At 38.2% G+C, this 18,790-nt stretch overlaps 1 protein-coding gene across 1 annotated transcript in view; it reads right to left on the bottom strand.

Annotated features, from left to right (window-relative positions):
• Positions 1 to 14,881: 14,881 nt before the first annotated feature.
• Positions 14,882 to 18,790, bottom strand: part of MRPL39 (mitochondrial ribosomal protein L39) — a 201,294-nt gene continuing 197,385 nt past the window's right edge. Inside the window, exon 11 of the mRNA XM_078358533.1 lies at positions 14,882 to 15,153. The gene's annotated coding sequence lies outside the window, so the exon portion shown is untranslated. The remainder of the gene's footprint in view (positions 15,154 to 18,790) is intronic.

Below are 18,790 nucleotides of genomic sequence, written 5' to 3' on the forward strand. Positions count from 1 at the left end.
GGGTGAAGGCATAAGGGTTTCTGTAACCACAGGCCTGCTTGGCAGCATGCTCCTCTTCCTTTCCATGGTCAGAAAGGTTCAGACCATGAGTTGATTAGACCCTGACACTCAGTTTCCCAAGAGGCATGACTGAGGATGGAAGAAATAGCAGAAACAGCATATGAACATCCATTTTTAGAACCTTCAAAACAGGTATTTCAGGTGAGCTTTTGAAAGATTCTCCCAGCTCAATCTTTCACCTGTGTCTCCCTATCATGAAGGACATTCTGTTTGGTATTGGTTTTGTTTCGGTTTGATTTTTGAGGTGGTCTCACTCTGTCACCGAGGCTGAAGTGCAGCAGTGCAATCATAGCTAACTGCAGCCTAGACCTCCCTGGGCTCAGACAAGCCTCCCACCTCAGCCTCCCACCTTAGCCTCCCCAGTAGCCAGGACTACAGGGACAAGCTACCACACCCAGCTAATTTTTTGTGTGTATGTAGAGACAGGATCTCCCTATGTTGCCCAGGCTGGTCTTAAATCCCTGGGCTCAACCTTCCTACCTTGGCCTCCCAAAGTGCTAGGATTACAGGCATGAGCCACCACGCCCAGCCACGAAGACCATTCTTATGACTCACAAGTCTTCTAGCTCTTTAAGAGGATCCCATAAATATGCAGCCTCCCTAGAAGACTATTACCCCAGGTTCCCAATCCTTAACTGCCACTGGCAGATGCAGAGATAAATGCCCAAACCCCTTCTTGCGGGTCTCTGACCATCTCCAGCTGTTAGTTCTTTCACATTATGCCTCAGCATTTAGACAGGTCACTCTCTGCTCAGGGTGTGGTGGTGGTAGTTACTCAGCAGGGTGCTGGCAGCCACAGTTCTGTTTTTCTCAGGGCACTCCCAGCCAACCATGGAGCAAGGCAGAGCTACAAATCACCTCAACACTTCCAGCAGAGGCAAGACCGTACTAATGAACAAAGATTTGTTCTGGGCCCCCACCTTGGGCTGACAGAGACACTAATGTGTCAGTTAAGATTTATGACAATTATGGAAAGCAGAGAAAAGACCATGCAGGGTTGGCTCACAAAACTGTTGGTGGAGGGAGGGGGAAAGGACAGGTCACTGGGCTGCTGCCATTGCTAGGAATGGGAGAAAGATTCGATCAAGAACTTGAGTGCCTACTATGAGGCATGAACTTTACAGATGTGATCATCTCCCAGTTCTTATGGTCACTTTTTGAAATGGTTATTATCCACGTTTTATGGATCAAATTTTCCAAATATTTATTCACGCCTTTCTATGTGACATACACTGTGCCAAAAGTTATCTGCCTTAAAAATGAGAATTGGCAGGGCGCAGTGGTTCATGACTGTAATCCCAGCATTTTGGGAGGCCAAGATAAGTGCATCACAAGGTCAGGAGTTCAAGACCAGCCTGACCAACATGGTGAAACCCCGTCTCTACTATAAATACAAAAGAATTAGCCAGACATGGTGGCGGGTGCCTGTAATTTCAGCTACTCACGAGGCTGAGGCAGGAGAATCACTTGAACCTGGAAGGTGGAGGTTGCAGTGAACTGAGATCACACCATTGCACTCCTGCCTGGGCGACAGACTGAGACTCTGTCTCATAAAACAAAAAAAAAGTGAGAACTAAAAATAAAATCGTAATCCCCCCCCCAATGATGGAATGAACCCTTATCTTAGCCAATGGAACCCCACAGAAATATTAAAATGGAATTCCTAGCCATGATAGGATGGAAGTTGAAACATGCTTCGTGATACCCCCCATTCTGTGGTTTAGACTCAAAAACTGACCAGCATTGATACTAAAACAGACATCACAGACTGATGGAACAGACTCTTTGTGGCAGTAAGATAGCAAATTATAAAGACCTAAGGCCATAGCAGGCAAAGGTTAAGTCACACATCTCTACACTTAAAGATAAATTCTGTTTTAACTGCTACCAGAGTTTTCTTTTTCTTTAGTGCCTAAACAGGCATTGGCCTCAAGATAAGCAATATTAAAACAATTATAGCTCACTCACCACCAGACGCAGACGAACTCCCTGTTCCACAAGCCGTAACTATAGCTTTGATTGAACCAGAGGCTGATTTCAGTCACTCTCTTCTGCTTGAACCGGAAGCTGATTTCCGTCACTTTCTTCTGTTTGAACCGGAAGCTGATTTCAGTCACTGTCTTCCGAGGCCACTGATTCCAGGCTGGTTCTGGCCAGTTTACAAAGGCTGCACGCTAGAGGGCCTCGTGTCCTTCTTCACTTTTTTGACCCAATTGTAATGCATTTCAATGTTAAGTCTCCACTCCCAACGTGAAATGGGTCACGTGTAACATGCGTGCTTATTCAATATGCATGCATCCGGACCCTCTTTGTAAATATTCACAGCTTCTCCTATAACTTGTTTAATATGTATGTTTAGCCAACCTGTTTAGCATAAAGCTCTGCCCCAACCCCTCCTCCTGTGAAGTAACTGTTAACAGTCTCTGCTGGAGGCTACACTTCCCTACCTTCCCATCCTGGAAGGATGGCTACCCTGAAGTCTGTAACCCTTTATAAAAAATAAAGTCTCCTTTCCAAGGTATGTAAGCAATTGAAGTAGAATATAATAAGTGATATGAAGTATAGAGAAAGTGGTCACCTGTCTAGCTGGAGGATTGAGAGTATGCTTCTAAGATAACTTAACATCTAAATTGACTCTTGAAACATAAGAAACTCATTTTACCTGGGATTAACTAGTTGAGAAAACGAGGCAAGGGTAGCCAGAAAACTTCATGTTCAAATTAAAGAACGTAAGGTTTAAGTCTTAGCTTCCTTCTGAAAGTTGGGATCAGGATTTAAACTCAGCTTTGACTCCAAAGATTATGTTTATTCTACTTCCACCAAAATTTAGAAATGAAAATGGTAGTAGATGGATGGACAACTCCCCATCCTTCGCAGGTGTATCTAGAGCCAATTCTCACCACTGTGATTTTCCAGGGCATGGTTTTCCTATCCTGTTACTCCCATGAAGAACAAAATGCAGTTCAAACAAGTTGACAACAGTAACATAGAGAGTTGTGAAGTACTTTTTTGACTTCCAGAGCTTCCCTGATGGGAGTTGGCAGCAAAGACACTTTCTGGGTTAGACAATTACTGGTCATAAAGAACTCCTGAAGGTCACACCTGACTCCAGTTATACCATTGCTTACACCCAATGCTGAACTACCCATGTATAGTAAGCAGCAAAGAAAAATATTTTAGTGACTGAGAGCTCTTTTAATACAATATTATGTATGGTTCTCATATTTCAACATTACCGCTGCTCTAATTTTAAATAATTGCTTAAATTTTATAGAATAAAATATGTGTTGCCTTGCCAGAATAATGAATATAGTTTTATGATTCAGTGTTTAGCTAATGCAAATTACGTCCTCAAGACTCAACCCAAATGTTTCAGGAAGAAATCCAAACAATTTTACTAGAAAATGACAACATGCAACTAGAATGTTAAATTAAGGAACTTACAATAAAGCAAGCTTCAGTGCAACCACTTACTTCGGCAGTTGATGGATTCTATTAGCAGAGTCGTTCTGGCACTGGTTTCCAGGTGGGGTGTGATTAGTCATTACTCCTGCAAGGCACTCATTCATCACTACCCAAGTAAATAAATATTTTTGCATCTTTAATTTTAATACCTAAATCAACCAGAAAGAAATTATTATGTTTATTTGGGGGTGAGAGAATTCCATAGAAATTGAAGTCCGTATTGATTGACTAGGAAGAAATCCAGTACCGCATCAGCAGCATAGCACAGGAATGGGAAGCAGAGATCACAGCTCTGACTCGTGTCCTGATAAGAGGTGGCCCAGAGCTCCCAGTGTTTATGGAGCCGGCCTCAGAACTCTGAGTAGGACCGTGGGTGAACCAGCAGTGGCCATGGAATATCATGGATTTTGATGCAATGTGACCTCATGTGATGTGGTGTAGCTGGAAGGGCCTCCTGGCACAGTGCTGGGCCTAGACATGAGGGTCAGGACTTGTCAGCTGAGTTAGACTGAAAGAGTCAACCATGTTGCCACCAAATATTGTGGGTGGGCTTTGTATAGAGGATCTCCTGGTCAGTGGTTCTCAGACTTGAGCATGTCAGAATGAACTGGTCTGCTGGACAAAAATGTAGATTTCAGACCAGATGCAGTGGTTCACATCTATACTCTCAGCACTTTGGGAGGCTGAGGCAGGAGGATCACATGGGGCCGGGAGTTAGAGGCCAGCCTGGGCAGTATAGAGAGACCCTGTCTGTACAAAAGATTTTAAAATAAATTAGTTGGGTATGGTGGTGCTTGCCTATAGTTCTAGCCACTTGGGAGACTGAGGCTGGAGAATCACTTGAGCCTAGGACTAAAGCATTATAATTAGCTGTAATCACACTACTGCACTGTAGCCTGGGTAGGAGTGAGAACTTGCCTCAAAAAAGTGAAGATTCTCTGGCCCAACGCCAGAAGTTCAGATTCAGTAAGGCAGGGATGGGACCCAGAAATCTGTATTTTTAAAACTTACTGTGTAGATTTCTGATGAGAAATCATAGTCTAGGAGGTAAAGAAATAAATAAGAAATATATTCTACCTGGCAGGATGAACCATAATATATACAAAACAGTAAAATATGATAGCATAAGTACAAAGAAAGCGTCTTGCCATTACTACCCTCTCGCACTCTGTCTACACTATGTAAGTGTAAGTGCCCCATATGTTGTCTCCAATTTTCAGTTGCTATTAAGATATTGCTAGTAAGATCTTCCATTTATATTTTAATTCAAAACTTTCCATTTACTTTAACATACCTGTCGAATGCATAACAGGCAGTTCTATTGTAGTGAAAAAGGTATCATATCAGATACTGAAGGAAAAAACCTGAATTCAAGTCCCAGTTTCATTCTGGCTTAATTTATCTTATTGACATGTGATAAAGCAACTCAATTTCTTTGACTAAAATCGTGGAATAATATTATCTATGGAGAATGATCATTATAAGAATTAAGTGAAAAGCATATAAAAGCTCTGATGATGGTAGCTGGCATAAAGAGAAATTTCTGAATTTTATTTTTCTTTTTTTTGGTTAGATAGATGAATGAACAGAAACACTAGGGTGGATGAGAAACTTTTTTGAAATTAAGCGAATGAAAATGTTGGCAAACATGATATGTTAGCTTTCAATTTAGTGACAAACATGATGAATTCTTTAAATTATTTTGATCACCAATTACTTCACCTTTCTCAATGTATTTTTACCCACTAGAATCACAAGTGAGATCATTCTTTATTTCTAGCCTGCCTTTCTTTGATTTCTTACATAGCCTTGATGTAAATCATTGAAAAATCCCATTTAAACCATAGACCAGCAGAGCCTGGCAGCCTTTGGATTCAGTGCTGTTGAACCATACAGGAAAACTAATTCATTCATTTGGCTTTCATTTTGTATATCCTTCCCATCGTATTCACTACTTTTATTAATTTCTACAGCACGCTCTGTGAGTAGCTCCACAGAAGTTCGCAATTACGTGGAGCCGTCTTCCATGTTAACTCTTCAAATGGCTTCATTTATAGGCACAGCTGTCTCATTTCTACTTCACTAGGAGAGAGGCAGAACTGGCATTTCCTGTCTCACAGCCCATTTATTTTCAGACACGTGTTGCAGCATACATTAAGTTCAATTTCTGTGGAGCGGTTATTGAGGTGTAGAACCATGCACAGTTGGGTAGCACCATTCCCTCCAAAAGGGACAAGGCTGAATAATGCAGAAGAAATGGACAGACATAGGAAAAGGTAAATTTCCCAATCAGTGACATCCATCGCATGCAGTGGAAAAGAACAGGCTGTGTGAATCAGAGGTGGATGGCACTTGTGTATTTGTAAACAATTTCACACATATCATTTGATAGTCTATGCTATGATGTATTAGAATAGTCCCGATTTTAGAGATGAGAAAATGGAAGCACAACAGGGTTGTGTAAATTGCTCAAAGTCACACGGTTGGCAAACTCCATGGCAGAAATTGGAAATCACTTTTATCTAACACCAAATCCCACATTTCTTCCAAAATGATCGTATTTCTCCATATTCAGATGTGACTCTAGGGTCAGCACAGTCCTTAGGAAGAAGGGAAAGGGAGACATATCCAAGACAAATGCAGTTTTTCAACATCAACCTGCATAATCCGACTTAAATCCCCCCTTCACATTATGCTCAAAGGCATTCTGTGGGTCTTACCTTCTTAATTTATTGCTAATTGGTAACCAAAGGAGATTCACTCTTTCAGGTGGTCACCGTTACCTTCTTTCTTTTGTCACAGTCAGCTGACACTACCAAAGCAGCCAGTATTGGGGATCATTGGCTTTGGCCTCACTTGGTTGAATTCCTTTGTACCTGAATGCTCTGAAGTTCATTAGGTTGTAGCAATCGCTTTATACAGAGGCATTGTCGCAGACAATTGAAATTTTACTTAGTGCATAATAGTATTAGCCTAAGTAAACTTTGAATAATCTCTAATTCAAATAATTCTACAATTAAAATGCCCATACACATAACCCTCCCTCATGAAAAGGCTAGAATAGATTCATTATTATCTCTTAATGCACCCAAACAATTTGGCACTTAAGTGCCAAAATAGAAACATTATCACGCAAAGGATTGCCTGCCCTGCATCCTTGTGTAAATCTCAAAGCATCTTGTTTACCGTACTTTTTTTTTTTTTTTTAATTTTTTATTGGATTATAGGTTTTGGGGTACATGAGCAGAGCATGCAAGACAGTTGCGTAGGTACACACATGGCAGTGTGCTTTGTTTTTCTTCTCCCCTTCAGCCACATTTGGCATTTCTCCCCAGGCTATCCCTCCCCACCTCCCCCTCCCACTGGCCCTCCCCTTTTCCCCCCAATAGACCCCACTGTTTAGTACTCCCCTTTCTGTGTCCATGTGTTCTCATTTTTCATCACCCACCTATGAGTGAGAATATGCGGTGTTTCATTTTATTGTGGTCTAGAAAGGTCCTTATATAAGTGAACTACAGACTTCTGTCCTCAGCTGAGGATCCTTTACTGAATGTTTGATTAAGCACCTTAAATACATTTTCCAGGCTCAAGAAACTTCTGAATCCACCAGGTATAATGAGCTCAAGGATTTTGGGATCAAGATGAAACCTCAAACACCTGGGAAATGCAACTAACGCTGATATTTGTAGAAAAGGAAATTCCTCTTCCTCCTCCTCTTCCCCTCCCCTGCTCTCTCCCTCTCCTGCTCCTCCTCCCCCTCTTCCTTCTCCTCCTTTACCCCTTCCTCTTCTTCCTTTTCTTCCTTCTCTCCTCACACTACTCCCTATGCCCAGAGTGGAGGATGGATTTTGGGACCTTGCACTTCCGGCCTCTCACCCTACCCACTTCTGCTCCTCTCCCACCACTTCTTAACTCCTCCACAAGACAGAAGTTGCTAGTTGTCAGAAATGGAGATGATTGTAGGCACGTTATACTAAGTACCTTAAGGAGTATCCATGAAAGCTCTCTGCTTTTTCTTCCTACTTTCTGTATTTATGTAGTAAGCAGACACAGGCAAAGCCTGCCTTTCCAGAATCCATTCTCTCTCTTCCTGTCAATCTCTCCTTTTTTTCTTTCTGAGCACGCAATCAAACACAGTAGTTCCCACATACTTTCAAGGGATATGTTCCAAACCCCAACACTTGAAACGACAGATAGTACAAACCCTATATACGTGATGCTTTTACCTGTACATATATATATATATATATATATATATATATATATGCAAGAAAGTTTATTTTATAAATTAAGCACAATAAGAGTTTAACAACAATAACTAATAATCAATTAAAACAATATGCCAGCCTCACTGCTCTTGGCTTGGGACCATTAGGAAGTAAAATAAGGGTTACTTGAGCACAAGCACTGCAACACCCCAGCGGCTGATCTGGTAACCTAGGCGGCTACCAGGCGACTCACAGATGGGGAACATGTATGGCGTGCATCACCAGGAAAAAGGGGTGATGCAGGCCCTGGGCAAGGTGCAGAGAGATGGCATAAGATTTCATCACACTGCTCAGAATGGCACGCAATTTAAAACTTAGGAATTTCATTTCTGAAATTTTCCATTTAATATTTATGGACAGCAGTTAATCATAGGTAACTGCAACTACAGAAAGCAAAACTTCATATTAGCAGCTACTACTGTAGTATTAGATCCAGAAGAAAAGAAGTCCTTTCTTTGACTTAGCTAAAGAGCCTGCATTGAGAGCAAGTAATAAATTGTCACTTTCTTCTCCTTTTCTCACAACTAATCCTTGAGTTTGCCATTTTTTCAATCCAACATCCATCAAGGAGAAGTTCTACATGGAAAAGTTGTTTCCACTCATTCCTGAGACTTCAGTTAGTACCTTTAAAATATGCACAAACCTTCCAATCTTCAATATAGTTACCCTACTTAATTCTACTCAATCAGTCAATCACTGGGCCAGCTGCTAATTGTAAAATTCCAAAATGAAGGAAAATGACTATATCATGGAACTTCACTAAGAGATATTGAAAGCAAATTCATATGTATCTTGAGAATGGCCTTTCAATTTCAATATTTCCACATTCATTTTACTGAATGGGTATTACCCATGTCATCACTTCTTCAATAATTTTATATTAATTTTCATTTATATTTTTATTTTGGGGGTACATGTGATAATTTAATATACTCATATAATTTTTAAAAATCAAATAGTGTAAGTGGGATATCTACCACTTTAAGTATTTGTCTTTTCTTTATGCTAGAAACATTCATTCTCTTCTAGTTATTTTGAAACCTACAGTAGATTATTGTAATCTGTAGCCACCCTACTGACCTGTCAAATGCTAGATCTTATGTTTTTATCAGACGTATATTTGTACCCATTCAACAATCTCTCTTAATCTTCCCATTTCCCCTACCCTTCCTGGCCTTTGGTAACCATATATGTCATATGTGATCTTTATTATTTTAAGGTATGTTCCTTCTATACCCAGTTTTTTGAGAATTTCTATCATAAAGGAATTTTTAATTTTACTGAATGCATTTTCAACATCAACTGAAATGATTGCATGGTTTTGTTCCTGATTCTGTGAGTGTGATGTATCGCATTTATCAATCTGCATATGTTGAACCATCCTCGCACCCTGAAATGAATTCCACCTGACCATAGTGACTAATCTTTTTAATGCGCTGTTGAATTCAGTCTGCTGGTATTTTGTGAATAATGTTTGCATCTATGTTCATCAGTGCCACTGGCCTGCAGTTTCATCTTTTGTTTTTGCTTGTCTGGTTTTGGTATAAGGGGATGCTGACCTCATAGAATGCATTTAGAAGTACTTCTTCCTCTTCAATGTTTTGGAAGAATTTGAGTAGAATTGGTATTAGTCCTTCTTTAAATATTTTGTAAATTTTAGCAGTGAAGCCCTCAGGTCCTGGACTTTTCCTTGATGGGAGAGTTTTTATTACAGCTTCAATCTTGTTACTGATTGTTTGGTGAAGTTTTCTCTTTCTTCATAGTTCAATCTTGGTAAGAGGTATGCGTACAGGAATTTATTTAGTTTTTCTAGGTTTTACAATTTATTGGTACATAGTTGTTCATAATATTCTCTGATGATTATTTGTGTTTCTATCATCTCATTTATAAGGTCTCCTTTTTCATTTCTTTGGCTGTTCTCTCTTTTTTTTCTTAGTCTAGCTAAAGATATGTCAATTTTGTTTATCTTTCCAAACAATCAACTTTTCATTTCACTGATCTTCATTATTTTTTCTTTGTCTCAACTTATTTCTGCTCTAATCTTTATTATTTCTTTCCCTCTACTAATTTGGGGTTTGGTTTATTCTTACTCTTCTAGTTCTTTGACACGTATCATTGGGTTGTTTACTTGAAGTCTTTCTACTTTTTTAATATTGGTGTTTATTGCCGTAAGTTTCCCTTTAGTACTGCTTTTGCCCTATCACATGGGTTTTGGTATGTTGTATTTTCATTTTTGTTTGTTTCAAGAAATTTTTTTAATTTTCTTCTAAATTTATTGACTTTGTCATTTATGAGCATGTGGTTTAATTTCCATGTGTTTGTGAGTTTTCTGAGGTTCTTCTCATTATTGATTTCTTGACTAATTTGACTGTAGGTAGATAAGATACTCAATAAGATTTCTGCCTTTTTAAATTTGTTGAGACTTGTTTTGTGGCCTAAGATATGGTGTATTCTGCTGAATGTTGCATGTGCTGGTGAAAAGAATATGTATTCTGAAGCAGATGGCTGAATTGTTTTATAAATGTCAGGCCCCTTTGGTCTAGTGTGTCATTTAACTCCACGTGTCCTTGCTGATTTTCTGTCTAGATAATTCTGTCCATTACTAAGAGTGGAGTGTTGAAATTTTCTACTATTATTGTATTTCAATCTGTTACTCCCTTTAGATTTATTAATATTTGTTTTATATACTTGGGAACTCCAATACCGGGTCCATAGATATTTATAATTGTTACATCCTTTTGCTTATTTGACACCTTTATCATTATATGGTGACCTTCTTAGTCTCTTTTTATAGTCTTTAATTGTGATCCATTTTATCCAATGTAAGTATAGCTACTTTTTTTGGTTTCCAGTTACGTGAAATATTGTTTTGCCATCCCTTTACTTTCAATCTCTGTGTGTCTTCACAGGTGTGATGAGTTTCTTGTAGGCGACATATGTGTGGGCCTTGTTTCCTTACTATTCAGCCATTCTATGCCTTTTAATTTAATGGAATTTGAGTCCATTTACATTCAGTGTTATTTTTTATAAATAAAGACTTACTATTGCCATTTCTTGCTTTTTTTCTGTTTGTTTGGAGATTTTTCTCTCTCTCCTTGTTTCTTACTGTCTTCCTTTGTGGTTAAGTGACTTCTTTTTCCTGTGGTAGTATGCTTTATTTTGTTTCCTTTTCTTTTTCTCAGTGAATCTACTATAGGTTTCTGCATCGTGGTTACCATGAGACTTACCAATAACATTTTATAACAAGTTAGTTTTAAAAGATGACACCTTAAATTATGAATAATAGAAACAAAGAAATATGTAAAAAAGTGCACTATTTAAACTCAATCCTCCCATATTTTTAGTTTCTAAGATTTGCCTATGTTTATGTTACCTACTTTTTAACAGGCTGTCATAGCTAGTATTGTTTCTGACAGACTTGTCTTTTGAGTTGATACTAAAGTTATGAGTGAACTGCACACCACAATTACAGTATTTGATTATCCTGGGTTTGTCTGTGAACTATTTAACCAGTAGGTTTTATACTTTTTGAAAAGTTATCTTCTGCACATTAGTGTATTTTTCTTTCAAATTGAAGAACACCTTTTAGCATTTCTTGTAAGATGGGTATGCTAGTAACGCATTCTCTCAGCTTTTGTTTGTCTGGGAAAGACCTTCTCTCTCCTTTACTTGAAGGATATTTTTGTTGATATAGCATTTTTGGGTGACAGGATGTTTTTCTTTCAGCACTTTGAAAATGTTGTTCTACTAACATTCTTCACAGAACTAGAATAAATTATTTTAAAATTCATGTGGAACCAAAAAATAGCCTGAATAGCCAAGGCAATCCTGAGCAAGAAGAACAAAGCTAGAGGCATCACATTACCCAACTTCAAACTATGCTGTAGGACTACAGTAACCAAAACAACATGGTCCCCTCCAAAGGTTTTTTTAATCAAATTTAGCTTATATGATGGTGCTGCTGTGTCTTACCTGTGATCCTTAAAAAAAAGATCCTGAGACAAAGTCTTAGGTGCAGCACTTTATTTGGGACGTGATTATCCTACAGAGCAGAAATGAAAGATACCGAAAGTAGAACAAGGTACCAGACAAATTCAATATAAGAATAATTTTTCCAATTGGTGCTTTGTGTTTGATCTCCTGGAATCTTTGAAGGTTCTCAGACCCCAGCTGTCTAGCCACGGGCAAAACAAAAGCAGCATTTATTGGCCATTTTTCTCTGAAATCACAACCTAAGACAAAAGCTCATATACCCTGCCCAAAATGTTTTCATCAACGCAAACTAAAACAGTGCTCATTAAACGTAACTCTCATTATCCCCTCTCCAAAGCCCTTCATAGACTATTCAACTTCCTATCTCTATGAATTTGACTTCTAGCCACTAATGCAGATATAATCATACATTTTTTCTTCTCTATCTGACTTCTATTCAACGTAATATTAAAAGTTCTAAAAAGAAAATAAAACTGGAAGTGAAGAATTAAATTTACCTGTTCACAGATAATAGGATTATATATTTAGGAAACCCTGAAAATCCACACAAAACTGTTGAGGGGTAATAATTACATAACAATGTGAGTGCACTTAATGCCACTGAAACTGTACACTTAAAAATGGTTAGAATAGTAGATTTTACATGATGTCTATTTCACCACTGGTTTTTATTTTCTTTAAGAATTGAGAAAAATGCCAGCTCAATAGTCATAAGCCACTATCAGAGGTTGTAGGGAGCACATTTGGCCGAGCAGCTCTGTTTGAGGATGTAACACCTGATAAACTCGTGGCCACGTGAGTGCAGGCAAGGGAAGGAACGTTTTAACTCCAAGAGTCAGGAAATCCAGCATGGAGGTATCATAAGCTAGAGACCTTGAGGACAGAAGGAATTTCCACAGTGGAGGGTGGGAAGCAGATTATTCCAGGCTTCCCAACTGCAGATGCAAAGACATTGTCTCTTCTGCCTTGAGAATATTGTAATCTTCTTTATTTGATTATATTTCGGACCTACTCTGAATAGCTGCTAAGGCAATTTTCATTCTTATAATTGCGGACTAGTTAGAAGAGGCCCCCAACTACAGAGAATATTTCGCATTTAGGAAGAAAGGGGTGTCCAGGGAAATCCAGGGTCTCCCCTATTCCCATTCAAGGCCATCTTAAAGGATCTCCCCCTTCTTTTCAAGTTCATCGAAATGTATTTAAGAAACCTGGAATTTCCAAGTCCATCAGCCTATTGAAACAAAACAGCTATAACTGTAAAATTGAAATCCTCTTAAGATTTTCAATCTTTAGAATTAAAGATTTTATTACAAAATATAGTGTATTAAACCACATATGTCAAAATACTACAAACGTGTATTTCATATTAGTCATCAGTCAACAACACAAAATTTCCTATCATTGTCCCTAGTGCCCATTTTTTTCAGACCTTTTCTTAATCTGTTTCTTGTCTGAGACCAAACAGAAATGAATCAAAAGCCCTTTCAGTGTTCACATACTGAGTTTCCACGCATCCCTGCAGCATCCTTATCAGTAGCTTTGCCCAGAGTACACACTTCTGTGGCTCTTTCTTATGAGCAACCTCGTTTTGCCATATAATACAGAAATGAAGAATTCCTGTAACCTGATCAGGTTCCTTACATGGACCCAAGTCAAAAAGCGTAATCTCAGTGTCAGTCTCTTGGCTGTCTGCAGGGTAATATGCTGAATTGCCACCTGTGCTGTAATTGTGTTAGCTCTTTAGTAAATTACATTCAAGGATAAAGAGGGCAGAGTTGCCTACTGACAAACAATATTCTTTATTCTCCTTTTCCTGCAATGTAGTGAATAACACCATAGAGCGCAAATCATCATATACCCTATATAACAAATATATAATTACCATGCATGAAGAAAAAAAAATTAGCTCCAAAGAGTATCATGTTTTTTCACCAGAAAGTGGAAAGATGCTTCAGAACAGTGAGCACAGGTTTTAGACTCTGAAATCTTTTAGCAACATGACGTTTTCGAATATCTGATCTAGGTTTTGATTCTGCTAGCTACATATATTTTTTGGCCTTTGGTCTTGCATTAAAACACCAGTAGCAAATAATGCTAGAAAAATTGGGAATAGTGAAAGGAATATTTTTATCTACCTTATTTTTTAAATTCTGCATACATAAAGAACATTGCCTGTGGCATCACTGACTCTTTGCAACAATCTAATAAAGTCATCATTATTACCCTCATGTTACAGCACAAGCTGTGAGGTGCTGTGAAACTTGCTTATTGTCAGCCTCTGAAGAGATGAAAAGAAGATTCATACGAGATCTGTTTAAATCCAATAGTCTTTGACACTTCAAACTTCAGAACACATTGGATTTACCAGTATCAAATTGCCTTAGAGTTTGTAATTTCATGAAAGCAAAAATTCAAGTTTTCCTTAAGAATAAATTTAGCATTTAAGCCTTGACTTGCTTATTAAATAATATGAAGATGTTTGTTATTGATACTTGACCTCCGAATGTTTAGTTTTATTTAGTAAACATCAAAATAAAATATGTATTAATCCAAACCAAAGATATTTTAATTGGATTACTAATAGTTCACTAACATCATACTGTAGGTATTTCTCTTTTCTATAAATGTTTTATATTCCAGACTATTTAAAACTTTAGCAACCAGATCCTTTAGAGGGCGTAAGTCATACATATTTTCAAACCAACAAAACAGTAAATTTCAAATGAACGTTAGATGGAATTCGGAAGATGAAATAAAGCAGCAATAAGAGATTTACCAAAATGGAGTTCTTCCGCCACCTTGTGGCTGTTCTGTGTTATAACCAGAGCTACATTAAAATATTCAGGAAATTTTTTGATGGGGGATTTTTTTAAATAAATGTTTTGACTTATTTTTATTTTCAAAAGATAGAATACTGACTCCGTTGTTTTCAAATATGGAACCCAACACAGTCCTCATGAAAACATATTCGCGGGACCCATTCCTTTGATATTTTGATGAGAGATATGTGGGGACATCCTATTGTATTTTAGCAATTATCCCAGTTGATAATGAAGCATGGATGGATAATGATGTATCTAGTTGCTTCTAGAATAACGTGTCAAAGCTTGAAAGATTTTTATAAGTAATCAGTGTCCTCCTCTTTCTCAATCCACAGCTAAACTTCAGCCAGTCTCTCCCTAGCCAGGTGTGGCCGTGTGGCTGTGCTCTGGCCGATGGAATCTGGCCGTGGTCTTTACTGAATGTGGTTACCATGTTTCTATTTTTTTCTTCCTGAATATCATGGCTAATTTTGGTATTGGTGACGATCTCTTTCTCGAAACTTTCTCTTCTGTTGGGTTTAGTTAGATTTTTCTCTCCTTTTCTCCTATGAAACAAATGAACATTATTAGAGTAAAAGTCAAAAGATTTCACTTCACTGTAGCCAAACTGGCCTCCCCGATTCTCCTGCAAAACCTCACACACGTTCCCTTAGCGTCTTGTACAACCTAACGTCACTGGCTGCAGCTCTTTCCTGTGATATACACATGGGACCTATCCCGCCTCTTTCAAGTCTTTCTTCAAATATTTGTTTCTCACTGACCACCATATTTAGAAATGCAATTTCTGACAACAAACTCCTTATCGTTTTTATCTTGCTTTATTTTTTACAGCAGTTATGGCATTCTAACATATGCCATAATTTTAATACTTATTGTGTTTATTGTCTTTTTTAACCATAGAATATAAAATCCATGAGGGCAAGGGTTTTGTTTACTTCACTGCTGTGTGCTCTGAAACAAACAAACAAAACTTCCCGGCGCATTGTAGGTGCTCAAAAAATATTTGTCCAATTACTGAATGAAAAAATTATGACTCCTTCTGTTGGTTAAAGAAACCTATGGGACAGTGTTTAGCCTCACAAGTATTCAGACACACAAATTAACACAAAGTGTCATTTTTTCTACAATATTAGAAAAATTTGTCGTTATATGACCATTCAATATAATTTCGAAAGCAAGTGAAAATTCAGTGAATTACATTCTCAAATGTTTTTGTTAAATTAGGAGTTATTTTTAAGTCAGTTTGCATAGTCATTAAAATTTTATAACCTTTGACCCAGTAATGCCAGTTTAGAACCTGTATTGCAATGAAAAAAAGAAGAAATCCCAGCAGAGTCGCTAGAACCCGGGAGGCGGAGATTGCAGTGAGCCAAGATTGCACCATTGCACTCCAGCCTGGTTGACAGAGCGAGACTCCGTCTCAAAAAATAAAAATAATAAAAATTTAAAAATTAAAAAAAGATAACAATAGGCTCCATGTGGCCATTTATGACAGTATTATTAATAATGATAATAGATGAAAGAAACTACATGTTTAATCATTTAAAATAGTAAATTAAATTATGTTAACTTTGTGCAGTGAACTATTGTGCAACCATTATAATCACAAAAACTGTACTAGAACCTGAGAAAATGTTTATGGAGCATGCTGTATTACAATGAAATTTTAAACTATGCCACTACACAGTGTTTACATGTATGTAGAAAAAGGCTCTAAAGAATGCAAAAATTAGAACTATTGTACATGAGCAATAAATTAAATGTTATTTTTGTCTTCATTTTCCAAATGTTCCAATTTATCACCATAGTATTTGAAAGGAAAAAAAAATTGTCTTATTCCCAAGCGCTTAACCTTCACCTGAAGTGAATTTATTCTAAGTTCCAAAAGGTGATTATTACTGGCTTTTATTGTATTCATCAGGAACAATTTACATCTCTGTGGAAATAGCTTTAGTTAGAGTCCTTAGTTAGATTTAGTTAAGTCCTTAGTTAGATTTACTTACATGAAATGAGACTTTTATCTAATAAATTCAGGCTGAATTTAGCATCAATTCAGGAATTTAAGTGCTCTTCATTTTTAAATGTGTCTGTTCTACCTAACTACCTGAATGGGTTTAGCTTATAACTGGTTTTATAGATATGATTAGGTCCATCATCCTGCCACATTTTAATAAGTAGGACTGTCTGTCACTGTCATTTCATAGCACACTCCCCAGGAATTAATGGGAAACAGGAGAACAAAGGATTAGACATAGGAATTCAAGGCTGGAAATGGCCTCCTCAAAAACTGGCTTCTCCGCCCGCCCTCGGTAACTGAACTGATCTTCAGCCCTCACCGGACCTTGTGTCCTATCACCTTGCTTAATCTGTCCTTCCCTACCAGCTCTCACTCAGGCTGGCCTTTAGCTTCTGTCCGATGTGGCCTGACTTACTGTTGAGATAGGTTTTTTTCCCAGGTGCCTTCCTCAGCAAAGATTTTGGTCGTATGGATTTTGGATCCACGCATTCGGATTTTGCTGTGTTTGGATTTTGGCTTTGGCCTAGTCCTACTGTTACAGGACTTTCTCCTTAGTTCAGCTAAGAGCCGGGGCCTTGTCACACAGCCATGAAATATTAAGCTCGCAGACACTTGCAAGGGTGAGAAAAATGGAATTTATTGGGCAAAAAGGAAAAAAGAAAAACAGGGCCTCTCAGCAGAGCGAGAGTCCTCACGTGCTTCCGGCCTCACAGATTGAATCCCAGGTTCCACCCAGAAAGAGGAGGCGCCAAGCTCCACCTCATGGCTCCACCCCAGCGCACCCTCGTCTCAGTGTGCAGGCTGCCTGAAGTTTCTCTGGGGACCCCTTTCCACTTGGCTGTCTCACCACCTTTCCTGACCGCCATGAGAGGCAGTGCCCGCCCTTGCATCGTCTCCCGTGTTCATAACTCTCCCACCCTGCCACTCCCCATACAATACTGACAGTGATGGCATTAACTTTTGGGGTCATAATATTAACTCCTCCGTGTGAAAAGAAGTCAGATCAACCCTTCGTTGATTCTTTTCCTTGTAAAGCTGAATGTTCACTTTACATTATAAAAACAAACAAAAACAAAAGGCAAAGACCTTAAGAAGGCAGCATGACATAGTGGGCTCACTGGCTACCTGTGTGACCATCAAGTTACCTAATCTCACTGCACCATCTGTAGCACTGAGATAATACCAACTTCGTGAGGTTGTTGTAATAAATAAATGAGTATATAACACATGCCTAATAAATGTTAGCTGCTGCATATAATTATTCTACAACAGATACTGATTTTATCCTAATTCTGTGTATTCAGTCTCCAGCAGAGTGTCCAAATCCCATACTACTCCATACAGGTAAATTTATCAGATGTCTTTAACTGACCATTTCTTCTTGTTTAGTCCCCTCATATGGCCCCTTTCATTGGCTTCCTTTTGTCATCTTTTTTTGTCTTCTCCCTTTAAACTAGCAAAGATTTCATAACATATATTTAAACAGGATCCAAATACCTCTGATATGGTTTGGCTGTGTCCCCACCCAAATCTTATCTTGAATCGTAGCTCCCGTAATCCCCACATGTCAAGGGAGGGACCCAGTGGGAGGTAATTGAATCATGAGTATCAGGTTTTCCCGAGCTGACCTCCCGATAGTAAATACATCTCATGAGATCCAATGGATTTATAAAGGGCAGTTCCCCTGCACAGGCTCTCTTGCCTGCCACCATGTAAGATGTACCTCTGCTCCTCCTTCACTTTCCACCATGATCATGAGACCTTACCAGCCATGTGGAACTGAGTCCATTAAACCTCTTTTTCTAAGAAAATTACTCAGTCTCAGGTATTTCTTTATAGCAGTATGAAAATGGACTAACACAGTCTTTAGAATATTCAATCCATCTTTACTTAATTCTCTGAACTTTCATAGATTTCTATCTGTTCTTTGCCTGAAACCAAACTCGAAACAAATAACTTTGTGTACTAAAATTTCTGCTCAAAGGACACTTTAGGACATAGTATATTCAATTTTTAAGCACTTACAAATACCTTAAATGGTCACAATTTATGGCGGAGGGTCTCAAGGAAAACACTTTTTTAGAAACCATTCTTTTCTACTTTCATATTCTTAAGGGTGAGGAATAATGTTCTTTTCTGCTTTCTCTACATAAGACAATTATACA

The sequence above is a fragment of the Callithrix jacchus genome, chromosome 21, assembly GCF_049354715.1.
Source record: "Callithrix jacchus isolate 240 chromosome 21, calJac240_pri, whole genome shotgun sequence".
Taxonomy (NCBI): domain Eukaryota; kingdom Metazoa; phylum Chordata; class Mammalia; order Primates; family Cebidae; genus Callithrix; species Callithrix jacchus.